The sequence below is a fragment of the Salmo salar genome, chromosome 04 (assembly GCF_965601325.2).
Source record: "Salmo salar chromosome 04, fSalSal1, whole genome shotgun sequence".
In the NCBI taxonomy this organism is placed as follows: domain Eukaryota; kingdom Metazoa; phylum Chordata; class Actinopteri; order Salmoniformes; family Salmonidae; genus Salmo; species Salmo salar.
The window spans coordinates 7,681,227-7,700,125 of NC_138294.1; the positions used below are offsets into that span (position 1 = coordinate 7,681,227).

Below are 18,899 nucleotides of genomic sequence, written 5' to 3' on the forward strand. Positions count from 1 at the left end.
CGCCTGAAAGACGCACATCGCCGTCTGCTGACTGGATGGAAAACGCAGTTGGGGAAAATATTATTTTAAATGGATTTCATTAAATAATACTATTGTATTGAGATATACAAAGACAGGAATGTGTTGATTGATTAGTGAGAATAAAAAAATGTTTACTACAGCACATTTAAGGCAGTTTCATTAAGTCAAAATAAATTTAAATAAGTAGCCAGCTACTGTCGGTCTATACTGCTCCTACATGGTGTAACAATACATCATGTAGATGTATATAATGAACAGATTAGGTCTATACTGCTCCTACATGGTGTAACAATACATCATGTAGATGTACACTAACAATCTAAAGTTTGGGGTCACTTAGTCCTTGTTTTTGAAAGAAAATCAATTTTTTTTGTCCATTAAAATAACATCAAATTCATCAGAAGTACAGTTTAGACATTGTTAATGTTGTAAATGACTATTGTAGCTGGAAACAGCTGATTTTTTTTAATGGAATATCTACATAGACGTACAGAGGCCCATTATCAGCAACCATCACAACTGTGTTACAATGGCACGTTGTGTTAGCTAATCCAAGTTTATCATTTTAAAAGGCTAATTGATCATTAGAAAACCCTTTTGCAATTATGTTAGCCCAGCTGAAAACTGTTGTGCTGATTTAACAAAGCTTTTGTAAACAAAAGATTTGTTAAACCTTAAACCTGTTAAACCTAATGGCTGTGATCAATGTGGGAAGAGTTTTACTCAGCTAAACAACCTGATAGTATACCAGCATACACACACAGGAGAGAAACTTTATGGCTGTGATCAATGTGTGAAGAGTTTTACCACATCCAGCCAGCTGACTTCACACCAGAGAACACACACAGGAGAGAAATCTTATAGCTGTGATCAAAGTGGGAAGAGTTTTACTCAGTCATTCAGCCTGATATACCACCAGAGAACACACCAGGAGAGAAATATTATAGCTGTGGTCAATGTGGGAAGAGTTTTACTACATCTAGCTATCTGTCTATACACCAGAGAACACACCCTGGAGAGAAACCTTATAGCTGTGATCAATGTGACAAGAGATACTCTGATAAAAGATCTCTGATCAAACATCAGAAAATACATACATGAAGGAGTTGTTTCATGATATCAATTAAATTATGTCATAATGTAGAATGTTTTAACATTGTAGTAGGAGTATTTTAATGATGTCACAATGTAGAACCCTAATCGTTTGCCCCCTGTTCTATTGATTTCAGCATGATATGGATATTAGCCTCATCAGGGGAAAAATCCAGGCTCTGAATTGAAAGAGTACTATTTATGTGATTTAACAAAAAGTGACTAACAAAAAAAGAGCTGTGTTACACTTACAGCATTGGTGACCCACTTGAATCAAAATGTAGCTAGCTGTTTTCTACAAGTTGTCCTCTAACCAGTGATGTACACATTATTCCCAGATTCCATGTGGTTTTTGAGCTGTTAGTTTTAACAGGACATGCAACCTTATCTCCCCACTCTCACGCAATTGATTTCAACATGATATCGATGAGTGATGACAAATAAGTGTTTCATTCCTTTGTTTAGCGACCCCTAAATTGTAAGGTATCACTCCAAAATGTAGCTGACTGTCTTCTGCAGGTTGTCCTCTAACCAGTGAGGTAAAATATATCTCCCATTTCCATGTTTTTCAGTGGTGTTAGTTTCAACAGCACGTACAACCTGATTTTCCCCTTAATGGATATCAGTGATGTATTGCTACTAAACAGCAGTGATGTTGTTGCTGGTGCAGTTTATAAGGTGTTTAAAAACATACAAGTAATATGATTATGGCAGATGTTTGTGTGTATATACATGTTTTATTATTCCATGCCTCACCATTAAGTGAATTATTGCCAATACATATTAACAAAGGGGTGTACATTTGATTTTCATATTTCATATTATGTAACATTTAGTAATGATAATTATTTATGCAACCAGCTTACCATTTTTGGGTACAATTATATTGACATTGTTGCCCTGCTATTAGAATATCAGGGTTCATTCTCGGAGGTGCCAACCCAAATGTACTAGAGCATGACATTGGGGACTGGACCCAGATCCAACAACATGCCTATCTAGTGAACCCTGAAAAGAGAGAGAAGCTCCGCAGTGAGGTGGAAAGCTACTACCGATATTGCAGGAGTTTCCTCTTGAAATCAGACCGTGGTAAGGACAACTTGGTTGCTGAAATTCTCAATGGTGGGCAGTCAAAAATGTTTTGCGTTTCGCCAGTGCGTTGCCATGGATCCCAATTTACTTTGACTGCATGTTTCTCTGTATTGGAGATGAGTTTTGTTTGGGCTCGTTCCAAGGGGACGAGAGTTCTAGAAGCAAGTGAGTTTTAGGAAGACGATAGTTCTAGAAGCTAGTGAGTTTTAGGAAGACGAGATTTCTAGAAGCTAGTGAGTTTTAGGAAGACGAGATTTCTAGAAGCTAGTGAGTTTTAGGAAGACGAGAGTTATAGAAGCTAGTGAGTTTTAGGAAGACGAGAGTTATAGAAGCTAGTGAGTTTTAGGAAGACGAGATTTCTAGAAGCTAGTGAGTTTTAGGAAGACGAGATTTCTAGAAGCTAGTGAGTTTTAGGAAGACGAGAGTTCTAGAAGCTAGTGAGTTTAAAAAAAAATTACATTGTAGAAAAATATATATATTTAAAAATACGTGTGTTTTCTTGTTTTTAATTGTTGACAGCCAGTAGACACCATGTTTATATTGGTGAAGGTGAAGCATTGTAGTTGATTATAATGTGAAATGGAAGTTGTTTTCTGTTGATGGTGAGCAAACTTGTCCAACAAAAATATAGGACGTATTTGTTGTCTTAAGGGAGAAGGTGTTACAGGCTTTGGTTTTTCCATTTATGTTTTGAGGTTGGACTTTAGCACGTCTAGCTCGTTAGCACGTCTAGGTCGTTAGCACGTCTAGGTCGTTAGCACGTCTAGGTCGTTAGCACGTCTAGGTCGTTAGCACGTCTAGCACGACTAGCCCGTTAGCAGGTCTAGCTCGTTAGCAGGTCTTGCTCGTTAGCACGTCTAGCTCGTTAGCACGTAGGACACACTGATTGGTGTCACCTCATTAGTCAGTTTGTGTTCCACCTGTGCTGTGGGAAGGTATTTCACCTGAGCTGGTCCAGGTGCTATTTAAGAGTGTCTGGCCCAGTATGCCAGTTGTCTTCAAAGACGTGGAGGGTCAACAACTTTAGTTACGCTACCTTTTTGGTTTGCGTCCTGTCTTTAAGTTTGGTGTGGGTTTTTCTTTTGTTTGCCTCTTCTTGGGCAGATTTAGTGGCTGTCTTTTAGGTCCCAGTTGTTGTTACTAGTCAACTTTCAGTGGACACCCCCATAGTGTCTTTCAGAACCCCTCCTAAAACCCCACCTGTTTAGTTGTGGTTGTTGTCAGTGACTCTTTGTTAGTTCCTCTTCTATTTAAGGGACATTTCTGGTTTTCTTGCTGGGGAACGTAACAACAAACAATGGAGTAAAACAAGCTTATATTTTGGGTTGGATATTGCATCCAATTCTTAATATTTTAATCAATGATATTTCCTTACAATGCTCATTAATCTTTCAGTTGTTATTCTTATATATTTTTTTTATCCTGTTGTGGTAAATATTTATGTTTATTTACTTTGTATTTTCCTGTGAAGCCATTGTGTTGCATGCATGTCTGAAATGTGCTGTATAAATAAAGCTTGATTTGAACATATTGAAGAAATATGCGCAAAGCAACACATATCTTAGTCCAACTTAGTATGAAAAACAGTATCAGTCGGACTTTTCCAGCCTGCTGAAGGAGTGGTAAACACCACCCCTGGCTCTACCAGGGGCTTGAGGTGGTCTCCCACAGCTCCTCTTATATCATGTTCTGTGGCCTTGCCGTTCCATTTCTTGACAGCCGCTGCAACACAGAAACATATTTAGTTGTATTATATAAAACACTCAAAGTAATGGATATGGAGCATCTATGGCCTCAGTTACACCTGGCACCTAAATGTGACTTCTGTCATCTAAAATTCACCCTCACCTTTGATGTGCATGAAACAAGTTATCTGGACATTTTGATTAAGAGGGAGAGGAGTGGCTTTAGCACAGACCTATACAGGAAGCCAACGGACAGGAAATCCCTGTTAGCTTCCACCCTACACCCCTAGAAAATAGTCTCTCCGTCAGCCAATACTGTCGCATAAGCAGGTTTTGTGGTACACAGAGTGACTATGACAAACAAGCCGACTGTCTGGATGAGTGTTTCAGACAGCGGGGTTACCCAGAGGACTGTCTGGATGAGTGTTTCAGACAGCGGGGTTACCCAGAGGACTGTCTGGATGAGTGTTTCAGACAGCGGGGTTACCCAGAGGACTGTCTGGATGAACGTTTCAGAAAGCGGGGTAACCCAGAGGACTGTCTGGATGAGCGTTTCAGACAGCGACAATGCTTCCTTCAGTTCTCCCCAAACCTCCCTCCCTCCAGACCAACACGTTCAATGCTTCCTTCAGTACTCCCCAAACCTCCCCTCCCTCCAGATCAACATGTTCAATGCTTCCTTCAGTTCTCCCCAAACCTCCCCTCCCTTCAGAGCAACATGTTCAATGCTTCCTTCAGTACTCCCCAAACCTCCCCTCCCTCCAGATCAACATGTTCAATGCTTCCTTCAGTACTCCCCAAACCTCCCTCCCTCCAGACCAACACGTTCAATGCTTCCTTCAGTTCTCCCCAAACCTCCCTCCCTCCAGACCAACACGTTCAATGCTTCCTTCAGTTCTCCCCAAACCTCCCTCCCTCCAGACCAACATGTTCAATGCTTCCTTCAGTACTCCCCAAACCTCCCCTCCCTCCAGACCAACATGTTCAATGCTTCCTTCAGTACTCCCCAAACCTCCCCTCCCTTCAGACCAACATGTTCAATGCTTCCTTCAGTTCTCCCCAAACCTCCCTCCCTCCAGACCAACACGTTCAATGCTTCCTTCAGTTCTCCCCAAACCTCCCTCCCTTCAGACCAACACGTTCAATGCTTCCTTCAGTTCTCCCCAAACCTCCCCTCCCTCCAGACCAACATGTTCAATGCTTCCTTCAGTTCTCCCCAAACCTCCCTCCCTCCAGACCAACACGTTCAATGCTTCCTTCAGTACTCCCCAAACCTCCCTCCCTCCAGACCAACACGTTCAATGCTTCCTTCAGTACTCCCCAAACCTCCCCTCCCTCCAGACCAACACGTTCAATGCTTCCTTCAGTTCTCCCCACTTGGTAAACAGTTGGACCACATCATTAAAACACTGGCACGTCTTGATCATTGATCCACAACTGGAAAAGACGATTAAAGAACCCCGACGGGTAGCCTTCAGACACGCCCCCAACATCAGTCAAATGGTGGTGAGGTCTGATCTTCCACCAGAGCCACGTAGTACTTTCCTAGACAATGTGCTGGACGGTATATTATTGATGTGGCCCATGTACCCAGTGTAACTTTACCAGAAAAAAAAGCTACTTTTCTCCACGGACTGCAGGCGACAGGCTCAAGTCATGGTTGATTGGTCGATTGTAGCGGTAGTCATTTCGATGGCGACTTACTTTACAGTTATTTAGACCGCGGTGGTTATTGAAGTTGTGGTTTTGTGGAAGAAACCGTTGTTGTGCATCATCTTTCAACGCTCCAATACCTGATAATGACCAAACCTGTAGAGGCTATTTGGGAATTTAACTTCAATTAACCTGAAAGTGTTCATAGTAGAAACATCTGTTGTGATGGTAGAATGTGTAAAGACCCACCTCATTGGTTAATATTCACTGTAGTATTACCATCTGTTGTGTTGGTAGAATGTAAAGACCCACCTCATTGGTTAATATTCACTGTAGTATTACCATCTGTTGTGTTGGTAGAATGTGTAAAGACCCACCTCATTGGTTAATATTCACTGTAGTAGAAACATCTGTTGTGTTGGTAGAATGTAGAAGTAGGTTTTAATTCATAATTATTACAAATCTGCAGTTGTCTGACTATTATATTATTATTTAATGAAAGAAATGTAAAAATGCACTTTTTGTCTGGAAATAAAAGAAACATTTATCTGCGTTAACCACTCCAGTCAACAGATGGCGATATGTGTTTTTCAGGCGATGCTTTCAGCGTGACGTATAATGTAGTGGACGGGACGCTTCTTCAACAACATCTAGTCAGCCACCTCGGTAGCTTCCTAGCCGAAACATTCAAGCTGTTCAGACTGCTTCGGTGTATATTTGCCTCTGTATTTGGAACATAATTCTGTCTTTTAACTAGTTTCCCCATTTAATGTGATATTTCCGTTTAGTCAGGTAACGGTAGCTGGCTTGATAAATGAGCCTGTCACTAGGCTAGTCGCTAACTAGCTAGGTTAGCTGGCTAACATCCCCGACCATGAGCTCACCAAGCTACTGCCCACCTGCTAAAAAAGAGGTCTGCTGGAAGGAGAAAGAAGGTATTTGGCTGAACGTTGTCGTGAAAGAGGAGAATGAAGAGGAGGATGTCACAGTAAATGAAGAAGTAGAGGGAGAGGCTGTTACAGAGAAAGAAGAGGAAGAAAACGATTATACTTTTTTTGGAGTGAATGAAGGAGAGATAACTGTCATTTTGAAGGAGGAGGAGAGGGAAGAAGAGGAGACAGAAGATCTGAGTAACACCAGTAAGTCCTGTCTTGAAAATAGTTGTTTTACTGATGCGTGGTTTTAAACGGCATTCTATTCTAGTTCTGATCTTAAATGCCGTTTTAATGTAGGAATTGATAAAGCTACACTGTAAGATGTGAATACCATCAACAAGCTGGCCAACAACAAAACTTTAACAATGGATTTGCACGCAAAATCACAACTTAAATGTCTCACGGAATGGACTTGTCTTCATTCAATACTGCAATTCCATCGTACTAAACTGGAGGCGATTCCGAGCCCACTGTTGACTGCGGTCAAGTGTGCCGACAGTCGCAAAACGCGGTCAGGCCATCTGCTCTTCAGTTTCTTCCTGAATTTGCGTGCGTGAATACACTTTACGGAATGGCGTTTTTTCAGGTAGGGAAACTGAGTTGAATGGACTCTCATGCACAGATAGTCGAGACGATGGCTACAAATCATTCCAAGCAAACCGTTTGAAGCAAACTTATTCAATCTTCCATAATAAAAATGATACCAAATCGTTTATTTAATTTTCGCGTTATCATAAAGTACTTTATCATTGCTAGAGTGCCAAGCGTAGGCTGGAGTGGTGTAAACGCTACAGCATACAATGACATTCTAGACCATTCTGTGCTTCCAACTTTGTGGCAACATTTTGGGGAAGGCCCTTTGCTGTTTCAGCATGACAATGCCCCTGGACCTAGGTCCATACAGAAATGGTTTGTTGAGATCGGTGTAGAAGAACTTGACTGGCCTGCACAGATCCCTGACCTCAACCCCATCAAACACCTTTGGGATGAAGTGGAACGCCGACTGCGAGCCAGGCCTAATCGCCCAACATCAGTTCCCGACCTCACTAATGCTCTTGTGGCTGAATGGAAGCAAGTCCCCCACAGCAATGTTCCGACATCTAGTGGAAAGCCTTCCCAGAAGAGTGGAGGCTGTTATAGCAGCAAAGGGGGGACCAATCCCCTTTTTAATTCACTTGATTTTGGAATAAGATGTTTGACAAGCAGGTGTCCACATACGTTCGGTCATGTAGTGTATCTAGCGTATTCCAAAGTTACTCTATAATTCTGTCACCGAAATAAATGTTGCTGTGGTTACAGCAGCTAGCGTAATCCTTACAATTTGGAAGGGTCATGGCCACTCCTACTCTGAAACAGTGGACAGTATCTATAGGACTTATTAAGGATGTCAGACATGGTGTATGACTAGATTATGGACAGTATCTATAGGATTTATTAAGGAAGTCAGACATGGTGTATGACTAGATTATGAACAGTATCTATAGGACTTATTAAGGAAGTCAGACATGGTGTATGACTAGATTATGAACAGTATCTATAGGACTTATTAAGGAAGTCAGACATGGTCTATGACTAGATTATGAACAGTATCTATAGGACTTATTAAGGAAGTCAGACATGGTCTATGACTAGATCATGATATTTACTGTATATCATCCTAGCAGGCAGGCATAGACACTTTCCTGTATATCATCCTAGCAGGTAGGCGGACAGAGATACAGTTGATGTCGGAAGTTTAAATACACCTTAGCCAAATACGTTTAAACTCAGTTTTTCACAATTCCTGACATTTAATCCTAGTAAAAATTCACTGTCTTCGGTCAGTTAGGATCACCTCTTTATTTTAAGAATGTCATGTCAAAATAATAGTAGAGAGAATTATTTATTTCAGCTTTAATTTCTTTCATCACATTCCCAGTGGGTCAGACGTTTGCATACACTCAATTAGTATTTGGTAGCATTGCCTTTAAATTGTTTAACTTGGGTCAAATGTTTCGGGTAGCCTTCCACAAGCTTCCCACAATAAGTTGGGTGAATTTTGGCCCATTCCTCGTGACAGAGCTGGTGTAACTGAGTCAGGTTTGTAGGCCTCCTTGCCCGCACACGCTTTTTCATTTCTGCCCACAAATGTTCTATAGGATTGAGGTCAGGGCTTTGTGATGGCCACTCCAACACCTTGACTTTGTTGTCCTTAAGCCATTTTTCCTGAACTTTGGAAGTTTGCTTGGGGTCATTGTCCATTTGGAAGACCCATTTGCAACCAAGCTTTAACTTCCTGACTGATGTCTTGATGTTGCTTCAATATATCCACATACTTTTCCACCCTCATAATGCCATCTATTTTGTGAAGTGCACCAGTCCCTCCTGCAGCAAAGCACCCCCACAACATCATGCTGCCACCCCCGTACTTCAAGGTTGGGATGGTGTTCCTCGGCTTGCAAGCCTCCCCCTTTTTCCTCCAAACATAATGATGGTCATTATGGCCAAACAGTTCTATTTTTGTTTCATCAGACTAGAGGACATTTCTCCAAAAAGTATGATATTTGTCCCCATGTGCAGTTGCAAACCGTAGTCTGGCTTTTTTATGGCGTTTTGGAGCAGTGGCTTCTCCTTGCTGAGCTGCCTTTCAGGTTAGGTCGATAAAGGACTCGTTTTACTGTGGATATAGATACTTTTGTACCTATTTCCTCCAGCAACTTCACAAGGTTCTTTGCTGCTGTTCTGGGATTGATTTGCACGTTTCGCACCAAAGTACGTCTCCTTCCAAAGCGGTATGACGGCTGCGTGGTCCCACTGTGTTTATACTTGCATACTATTGTTTATACAGATGAACGTGGTACCCTCAGGAATTTGGAAATTCCTCCCAAGGATGAACCAGACTTGTGGAAGTCTAAAAAATAAATCTGAGGTTTTGGCTGATTTCTTTTGATTTTCCCGTGATGTCAAGCAAAGAGGCACTGAGTTTGAAGGTAGGCCTTGAAATACATCCACAGGTACACCTCCAATTGACTGAAATGATGTCAATTAACCTATCAGAAGCTTCTAAAGCCATGACATCATTTTCTGGAATTTTCCAAGCTGTTTAAAGGCACAGTAAACTTCTGACTCACTGGAATTGTGATACAGTGAATTATAAGTGAAATAATATGTCTGTAAACAATTGTTGGGAAAATTACTTGTATCATGCACAAAGTAGATGTACTAACTGACTTGCCAAAACTATACATTGTTAACAAGAAATTTGTGGAGTGGTTGAAAAACAAGTTTTAATGACTCCCACCTAAGTGTATGTAAACTTCTGACTTCAACTGTGGATGTGTGTGATCAAGTAGACCTCCGTCAGTGGAGACAGGAAGCACCAAGGAGACCTCCGTCAGTGGAGACAGGAAGCACCAAGGAGACCTCCGTCAGTGGAGACAGGAAGCACCAAGGAGACCTCCGTCAGTGGAGACAGGAAGCACCAAGGAGACCTCCGTCAGTGGAGACAGGAAGCACCAAGGAGACCTCTGTCAGTGGAGACAGGAAGCACCAAGGAGATCTCAGTCAGTGGAGACAGGAAGCACCAAGGAGACCTCTGTCAGTGGAGACAGGAAGCACCAAGGAGACCTCTGTCAGTGGAGACAGGAAGCACCAAGGAGACCTCTGTCAGTGGAGACAGGAAGCACCAAGGAGACCTCTGTCAGTGGAGACAGGAAGCACCAAGGAGATCTCAGTCAGTGGAGACAGGAAGCACCAAGGAGACCTCTGTCAGTGGAGACAGGAAGCACCAAGGAGATCTCAGTCAGTGGAGACAGGAAGCACCAAGGAGATCTCAGTCAGTGGAGACAGGAAGCACCAAGGAAATCTCAGTCAGTGGAGACAGGAAGCACCAAGGAGATCTCAGTCAGTGGAGACAGGAAGCACCAAGGAAATCTCAGTCAGTGGAGACAGGAAGCACCAAGGAAACCTCCGTCACCTGAATCTGGCTCTCCTCTAAAGAAAAATATATTTGTTTATGCTTAATTCTTTCATAACATTAACAAGTTATTTATTCATGGTTCATTCAATTATGTATAATGTGCCTTGAGCAAATTTGTTTCTTTCAATTATGTGTTGTGTAATTTTATCAAAATATACAGCTCACGTTTATGACATTGGTAACATTATCCTAGTAAACACCTGACTGCAGGACATTGAGGAAAATGTCTCATTGGGCCAGCTGATGGGCCCTGGGCAAATCTCTGTACTGGGAGTACTCTGACATGACTTCCTCTGGTGTAATTATGCCTTAGTCAAGTGCTCCTTGTAAAAGGCAACCAGACTCCTCAACTCCTCCTGACCATACTGACTGACAGAGTCTCTGACTAAGAACCACACAGAGACCTGCATTTTCTAGTCACCTTAATAATACTTGTGAAAACTGACTTTAGGTGATTGAGGGATCTAGTCTAGATGACCGTAAATTCTGGACTATAAGCCGCAACTTTTTTCCCACGCTTTGAACCTCGCGTCTTAAACAATGACTCGGCTAATATATGGATTTTTCCCGCTTTCAATTTTTTTTTCAAAAAAAAAACACATTCTGTGACGTTCTCAGTTTTTTGGCGGTATGAAGCTTTCATTAGACCAATGAAATTGCCGGACGGGTTAAGGTCAAACAACTTTTTTGTTTACTGTTTAGATTAAATCGAGCGCTCTCAAACTTCCCATCATTCTGATTACGGTAGTCATTTTGTCACCCTCATCATGGCAAAGACACGGAGATGCAGCTTTCAAGTTGAAGGCGATTGATCTGGCTGTTGGAAAAGGAAATAGAGCTGCTGCACGGGAGCTTGGTCTTAATGAGTCGATGATAAGACGTTGGAAACAGCAGTGTGAGGAATTCACTCAGTGCAAAAAGACAACTAAAGCTTACTGCTTATTTTTTGTTACAAGCCGTGTTTCGTTAAAGCCTGTGTAAAGTTAATTTGTTTCAATGTACCGGTAGGCACCTGCGGCTTATAGACACGTGCGGCTTATTTATGTTCAAAATAATATATATTTTTAAATTCAGTGGGTGCGGCTTATATTCAGGTGCGCTTAATAGTCCGGAAATTACAGGAATACGTCATAGGAAGTTTTATCATGTGGAGGTTTCATTCAGGTCTCTGTTTAATTAAATAATCTGTTTGTCTTTGACAGGAGAGAGACCAGACTCTCCTTCTGACAGCAGGAAGAGTCCTTCAGGGAAACCAGACCCCGAGACGTCCAAACCAGCAGGCCGACATCACTGCTCCCAGTGTGGAAAGAGTTTTACTCAGTTAGGGAGCCTGAGAATACATAAGAGAATACACACTGGAGAGAAGCCTTACCACTGTTCCCAATGCGGAATGACGTTTACCCAGTTAGGGAGCCTGCAAAACCATGAGAGGGGACACACAGGGGAAAAGCTTTTCCAATGTTCCCATTGTGGAAAGAGTTTTGGCCAGGTAGGAAACCTGAACAAGCATGTGAGGACACACACAGGTAAGAAGATGTACCGCTGCTTCCAGTGTGGAGAGAGATTTACCCGGTTAAGGTACCTGAAAGAGCATGAACGAATACATACAAATACACAGGAGGAGACATACCACTGCTCTCATTGTGGAAAGACATTTTCCCAGTCAGAGAACCTGAAAACACATGAGAGAATCAAGAGGCTGTGTTCTGACTTGTGTTTTTGACTGAGAATTTGTGTTTTTGTTTGGGCTGTCAGACTTCAGTTCACTTTGTGTAATGTTAGTGCACTATTTTTTTAATTGTGATTAACCCATTGTCTGAAAAGGTTAAAAACACACTGAAAACATCCAAAATACATACTATATACCGCTAACATCTACAATGCCATGTAAAAACAAGATGACATTGAGGTTAAATAAAGTGTGCTTTATCAATGGAACATATTTTGACATGTCCACTGTGGGGCTCTGTAGAGTCATAATATCCATAAAAACTAGAGGTCAAACGGGGAGATGGTTCACATCGTTTTTCCACCATTCATTTTTCCCATAGGGCTGTGTTTTGTTTAGGCTTACCCTGATGTGACGTTTTGATAACCATGTAAATATCTCTAGGACAAGGTGACTGAGGACACACAGTGTGTTGTGAATTTATTGTAATGTTTTTAAAATGGTATAACTGCCTTTATTTTTGCTGGACCCCAGGAAGAGTAGCTGCTGCCTTGGCAGAAACTAATGGTGATCCATAATAAACCCCAGGAAGAGTAGCTGCTGCCTTGGCAGGAACTAATGGGGATCTATAATAAACCCCAGGAAGAGTAGCTGCTGCCTTGGCAGGAACTAATGGGATCCATAATAAACCCCAGGAAGAGTAGCTGCTGCCTTGGCAGGAACTAATGGGGATCCATAATAAACCCCAGGAAGAGTAGCTGCTGCCTTGGCAGGTACTAATGGGGATCCATAATAAATACAAATACTTTTATCAATATATTTGTCTCTCTTTACTCTCGGATTCGAAAATGCTAATTAGTATCAAAGTAGACGACATGCAAGACTACAAATCCCTGCTCTAGAAAGAGTATTGGTGGTTACAAACTTCTTACATTTAACAATGATGGAGGCCATTGTGTTCTTGGGGACCGTAAATGCTGCAGACATTTTTTGGTACCTTTCCCCAGGTCTTTGCCTCGACACAATCCTGTCTCAGAGCTCTACGGACAATTCCTTTGACCTCATGGCTTGGTTTCTGCTCTGACATGCACTTTCAACTGTGGGGCCTTATATAGACAGGTGTGTGCTTTTCCAAATCATGTCTAATCAATTGAATTTACCACAGGTGGACTCCAATCAAGTTGTAGAAACATCTCAAGGATGATCAATGGAATCAGGATGCATCTGAGCTCAATTTCGAGTCTCATAGCAAAGAGTCTGAATACTTAAGTAAATACATGTGCAAAAGTGTCTAAAAATCTGTTTTTGATTTGTTATTATGGGGTATTGTGTGTTGATTGATGAGGGGAAAAAATATTATTCCATTTTAGAATGAGGCTGAAATGTAACTAAATGTGGAAAAGTGAATGGGTCTGAATACTTAACGAATGCACTGTCTACCGCTGGCAAAGTTTTCTACCATTGGCAGTTTTGTACACAGTCACGTGATACGTGGTATAGAAAAGTCCAATCTTAGGAGAGTACATGGGAGGCACTATACTGTGTGTCTGCAGGTGTCTATCTGGTCAAAACCACTGATACAGGTGCCCCTCCACCCTCTGGTGGGATGGATCATGTCTACAGATGTATATAGATGTATATAAGCTGTTCCCAAGATGGTAGCATGTCAAGTCGTTTGTCTGTGTCTAGTACATTTTAACCTACTAATAACCTATTTATTTATGGCTGAGTAACTTCTTTGTTGTGTAGTGCAAACTATTTTATTTTTGCTGCTGCAAAGATCACGGGTCTTCCTCAACTTGGCACTTCAACTCGGCACTGAAGTTTACCAAAGTAACCCTATCTCTGGCTGGCCTGAGTTCCTTCTTCATCCACGGAGTGTCTCGTCCAAGCCGCTCCTTTTTGCTCTTCGTCTGGCTGTCAGTGGCAGCTCATCAATCCCCAACCCGCTCTCTCAATCGACCTCAACACCCAATCTACTCACATTCAGATTTACATATACGCTGTCCCTCTCTCCCCTTACCTTCATTGGGCTCTATTTACATTTGTCAGAGAAAATGACAGTTTTCATGGTATTGCTTTATGCACTGACTTTAACGAGATCTGGAGAAAACGAACATTGTCGCTGGGTGAGTACATCTGACAATGTGCTCTCCCGTCCATTGGACATTTTGTTTGCAGGAACTCGCTCCTTTTTACTCGTTCCACTCGTCCAAGTGCCGATGTATTTGTGGCATGATGTGAACATTACGAATTTGTGTCACTACCAAAGTCTAATGGTTTTAAATGACTGTTTTGTATTGTCTGGAAACTCACTTGTAGACTTCGCTTGCAGTAGGTCTCTTAAAAAAGAGAAGCCGTGCAAAGTTATTAAACAGAGGTGCCTAGTTATTCTTCTATTGTTGATATCAGGTAACGTGCAGCCTAACCCTGGCCCTGATATGCAATGTCTCCAAACCCCCTCTGATTTGAAATCAAGATCTGGGGCCTGTTGCACAAAACTAGGATAAGGGATTAAGCCAGGATATCTTGGTGATCCTGGCTCAATTGATCCGTAATCCGGTTGCACTAAAGATGGATAGGGGGCAGGAGGATATGTTATGGTATAAATTACCATGGAGATTTATTCTGTGGAGCTAGCCTGCTCCAGACCAGGCTAAATTCCAGGATCTATTTAATCTCATCCCTAATGTCAGTCAGCAGTCACCACAAATGGAAACCAATAGTTATTTCACTGCTCACTATACATTGTTATCACATAACTAGACCCACTGTCATTATTTAAACGTTTGTGATCATTAATTTCAATGATTTTGGATAAAAAATAATTTTTAGATTATGTTGCTATCATTAGATAATTTACAGTTTCCCATAGACTATAAGGCTATATATAAAATGATAGAATATTAGGGCCACAGAGGGGAAAAAAACACAAGTAATAATATTGTAACCGGTTGTTTTAAAGGAGGACAGTTGTTAAAATGACAGATGTGGGGCATTTCGTGAAATTGTACTTCAGTATGGTTTCATAAACAAAGACATGCTGATGTGCCAGAATATTAAGTATCACATTGTCATAAGTATCAAAACTGTAAAAACAATATGTAGCTTTTCTGCAGAAAGAACCAGCCTCATAAATTTATGACTTTATCCTTTTTCTTCAGTGTGGCCCTAGTACTCTGTCATATAAACAAATACACATTCCATATGAATATAAAAACACAATGTGTAACATTATGTTCCTTTATTGAATAAGGACAAAACAAAGCAGGTAAACCATCAGCTCCTTTCGAAACTGAAGTCACAGTGACTACAAGATGGAAAGCACAGAATCCAAGCATATTATACAAAATGATACATACACATTCAAAGGTCTGTATATAACACACCCTGCATGTCTGCACACTAAAATAAATGCAGGACAAATCCATACACATCAACTGAACAGACAAATGAATGGATGCAGTAGCCTCCCTGCAGCCTTGTATTACACACAGTATACCGCACAAACATCATAAGAGGCCAAATTCGTAAAAAAACGAACCCAAAAAAAAACCAATTCCTCTGCCACCGCAGGACATATTTAACCAAAATTGAAAGCACACATACTAACTAAAATAATTCAACACATATTGGTCCCTCAGCAGCCGACCACTGTCGTCATCAGGGAAGATTGCCGGATTGTCCCAGTCCATGGCTGGTGGCACTCTGGGGGCCCTCTCCTTCCTCAGGCAGGCCACATTGTGGAGGACAGCACAAGCCACAGTAATATCACATGCCCTAACAGGGCTGACCCTTAATTTGTGAAGGCAGTGAAAGCGTGCCTTCAGGAGGCCAAAGGTCATTTCAACTCTGGCCCTGGTCCTGGCATGGGCATGGTTGTAGGCCTGCTGTGCTTCCTGGGGGTCTGTGAAAGGTGTCAGGAGAAAAGGCTGGCAGCCATACCCCCTGTCTCCCAGCAGCACACCAGAGAATTCACCTGTCAACACAAAATCTCATCATTACTACCTCATAAACACAGTGATATTCTTGACACAGCCATGATGGTTATAAATAGGGGTTGTGTGGCTTACCTTGTGATAGGCACTGATAGATTTCAGAGGCCCGAAAGATTCTGGAGTCATGGACTGAGCCAGGCCATTTTGCCACAACATTGCTGATCACACAGTCAGCATTGCAGACCATCTGAAATCATAAGATGAGGAATATTACACCAATCAATGCACATCACTGGCAATGCAGAGTGTTCGTCAATGGACAATATCAAAAAGTTATGTTCACCTGAACATTAATGCTGTGAAAGGATTTCCTATTCACAAAATCGGCCTCATGGGCACCTGAGGGGGCTTTTATCCTTATGTGTGTGCAGTCCACTGCACCAATGACATTGGGGAAACCTGTCACACAAAGTAATGAGTATCCTACTATGTGTTAACAGTTGTCCTGTAATTTGTAGATCCTCTTTCCTGCAATCCTATAGAACTCCTCTTTGATGTCACAGAGTCTTCTGTGGCCAGGGAAGGAGATGAAGACATCTGCTAATGCTTTGATAGCCAGACACACACTCCTTATTGTGCGGCAAATTGTGGCCTTGTTCAGCTGTTCTGCATCCCCCACTGAGTACAGGAAGGCTCCACTAGAAAAAAAGCGCAAGGCCACACAAACCATTTGCTCCACACTCAGTGCATGGCTCCGTGCAGTGCGGTGCTTAATCCTGGGACCCAGTAGTCTGCATAGATACCTGATGCCATCTGCAGAAAACCTGTATCTTTCATATAGATGGTCATCAGGGAAGGCCAGTGGGTCCAACCGGTCCCTGAAGACCCTTTCTCGCCTGAAGGCTCTCCTCAGCACAAGTGCTTCTTCATCCACCACATCTCGCACGAATGGGCATGCCATTGTCAGAGCAGAAAGGAACACACAATTTTGGGCCTTCATATAGGCTAGTGGCCACACCTGGTGCTGGGGGGGTGGGCAAAAGAGGGCGATGCCTTATAACGATGACTTGGTTGTACTGATTGCTGGGAAAATAAAAAAAACCTTAGAAAGATGCCACCGTCCTGTGTGCTCACAATAAGAGCTCATATGTCATGGCTCACTTGACTTTACGAGAATATACCTAATTTTTATTTTGAGCTGTGTCATCTTCTTGGAGCTGGGGGAGGAAAGAAAAATAATGATTAATACATTTGTGTTACAGTTAGCATACAGTGTACATTGAAGGCATATCTCACCTCCCTCTCAAGTTTTTTTATTTCAAGGTCCAGTTTCCTAATTGTCCTCTTTTTTATTTCGGACTCCAGTGCAAGATTTTCCATCTTTTTCTTCTTGTACTGAATGTCTATGTCTGCCAGTTCTATTTGGCGCCGGAGGTGGTTGCCATACAACTTTCTGATAGCTTGTGAGCTCTGTGAACACAATACAATTAGCGCAGCTGGAATTTGGCAGGATGTGGTGTCCTTTTATTAATACGCACTATGTTGCCAGGCTGGTTTTCCCACTGTATAGCATCTGGGTCCTGTAAAAGAAATTAGATTTTTTGATTTTGATGAGGACTCCTCACCATTGTAGAGTAAATAGTACTTTCACAGTCTTAACATGATACCTCATGCCTTCTGGAATCCAGAGAGATGGTCTCCTCCTCATCATCGTCTCCATCATGTGCTGTTGCTGCTGCACTGGGGCCTTCACCCTATCACATTTAATCGGATTCATATTGAAGCTAGTAGACAAGACATGCCAGGCCTACAGTATGCCTTTGATGGAGTACTCACTGGATCAGCATCGTCTGGTGCTTGTGCTGGTGGCTCTAACAGGAACACAGTGCTGCCAGACACTGCAAGGCAATAGGTAAACCAAAGTCAGACAGTCCAAATTGATTCAATATGAATGTGGTTGTATCCCATGTAGAGATGGAAGGACATACCTTGAATGAAGCGGGTGGCATCTTGGGAGGAACCTATGCTCGTCTCTTTCCCCCCAGGGATCCCCTCTAAGACGGGCCTGCCTTTATTTAGCTCCAAGGCCATGTCCTCTGCTGGGGTAAGGTCAGCCTTTGGTGACCCACCACCCGTGCCTTGTCTGTGGGTATTCTTTTTCACTGCTAAAACAGTACAGACAATGTGTGAGCAGGCACCTTCTGGGTACAATATATGCTTGTGCTTTGTTAAATATTAGTCAGGGACCATACCATTCTGCAGAATGTTCTTGTATTTGATTTTGACCTGCTGCCATGTCCGTTTTGGCCCGTTCATGTTTAATCTACACACACACACACACACACACACACACACACACACACACACACACATTTAATGGAGTCACACTGCAAAAAATTACTTGGTATTTTTGTCTTGTTTTCAGTAAAAATATCAAAAAATCTATCATAGCTTTATACAGTGTGATGGAGTTACTTTACACAATTTCACTCATATCTGCAGTGCATTTCAATTAAAAATTTAACCGTTTCATAATTACAGTACAACTGCATTTTTGGAGATGTGAATTAAATATTTGAATTGTAATTGTGATGTTTCAGCGGAGCGGTGACTGTGTAATTGTGCACTACTTACGCATTCAGGCGGTCTGCAATACTTTGCCACGCTTTTTCTCTTTGCTTTATCACTGTGGCGGTGTTGCCTTTCTTCTTAATTATATATTTTACCTCCTCGTATGCCTCCATGAGGATTTGTGCTTCCGACGGGGAAAAGTACGCGGCTCTAGTTGCCATGGTAAATCAGTTAATCTGTGATCTGTGGCGGGGTCTATTTGAGTGAGCCGTGAGCGCGCACCTA

At 42.0% G+C, this 18,899-nt stretch overlaps 1 long non-coding RNA gene across 1 annotated transcript; it reads left to right on the forward strand.

The window, feature by feature from the left end:
* Positions 1-6,110: 6,110 nt before the first annotated feature.
* LOC145878592 (uncharacterized) lies at positions 6,111-12,374 on the forward strand. Its single transcript, XR_014392066.1, has 2 exons — positions 6,111-6,682; positions 11,639-12,374. It is a non-coding gene; the product is annotated as an uncharacterized LOC145878592 (long non-coding RNA).
* Positions 12,375-18,899: the final 6,525 nt, after the last annotated feature.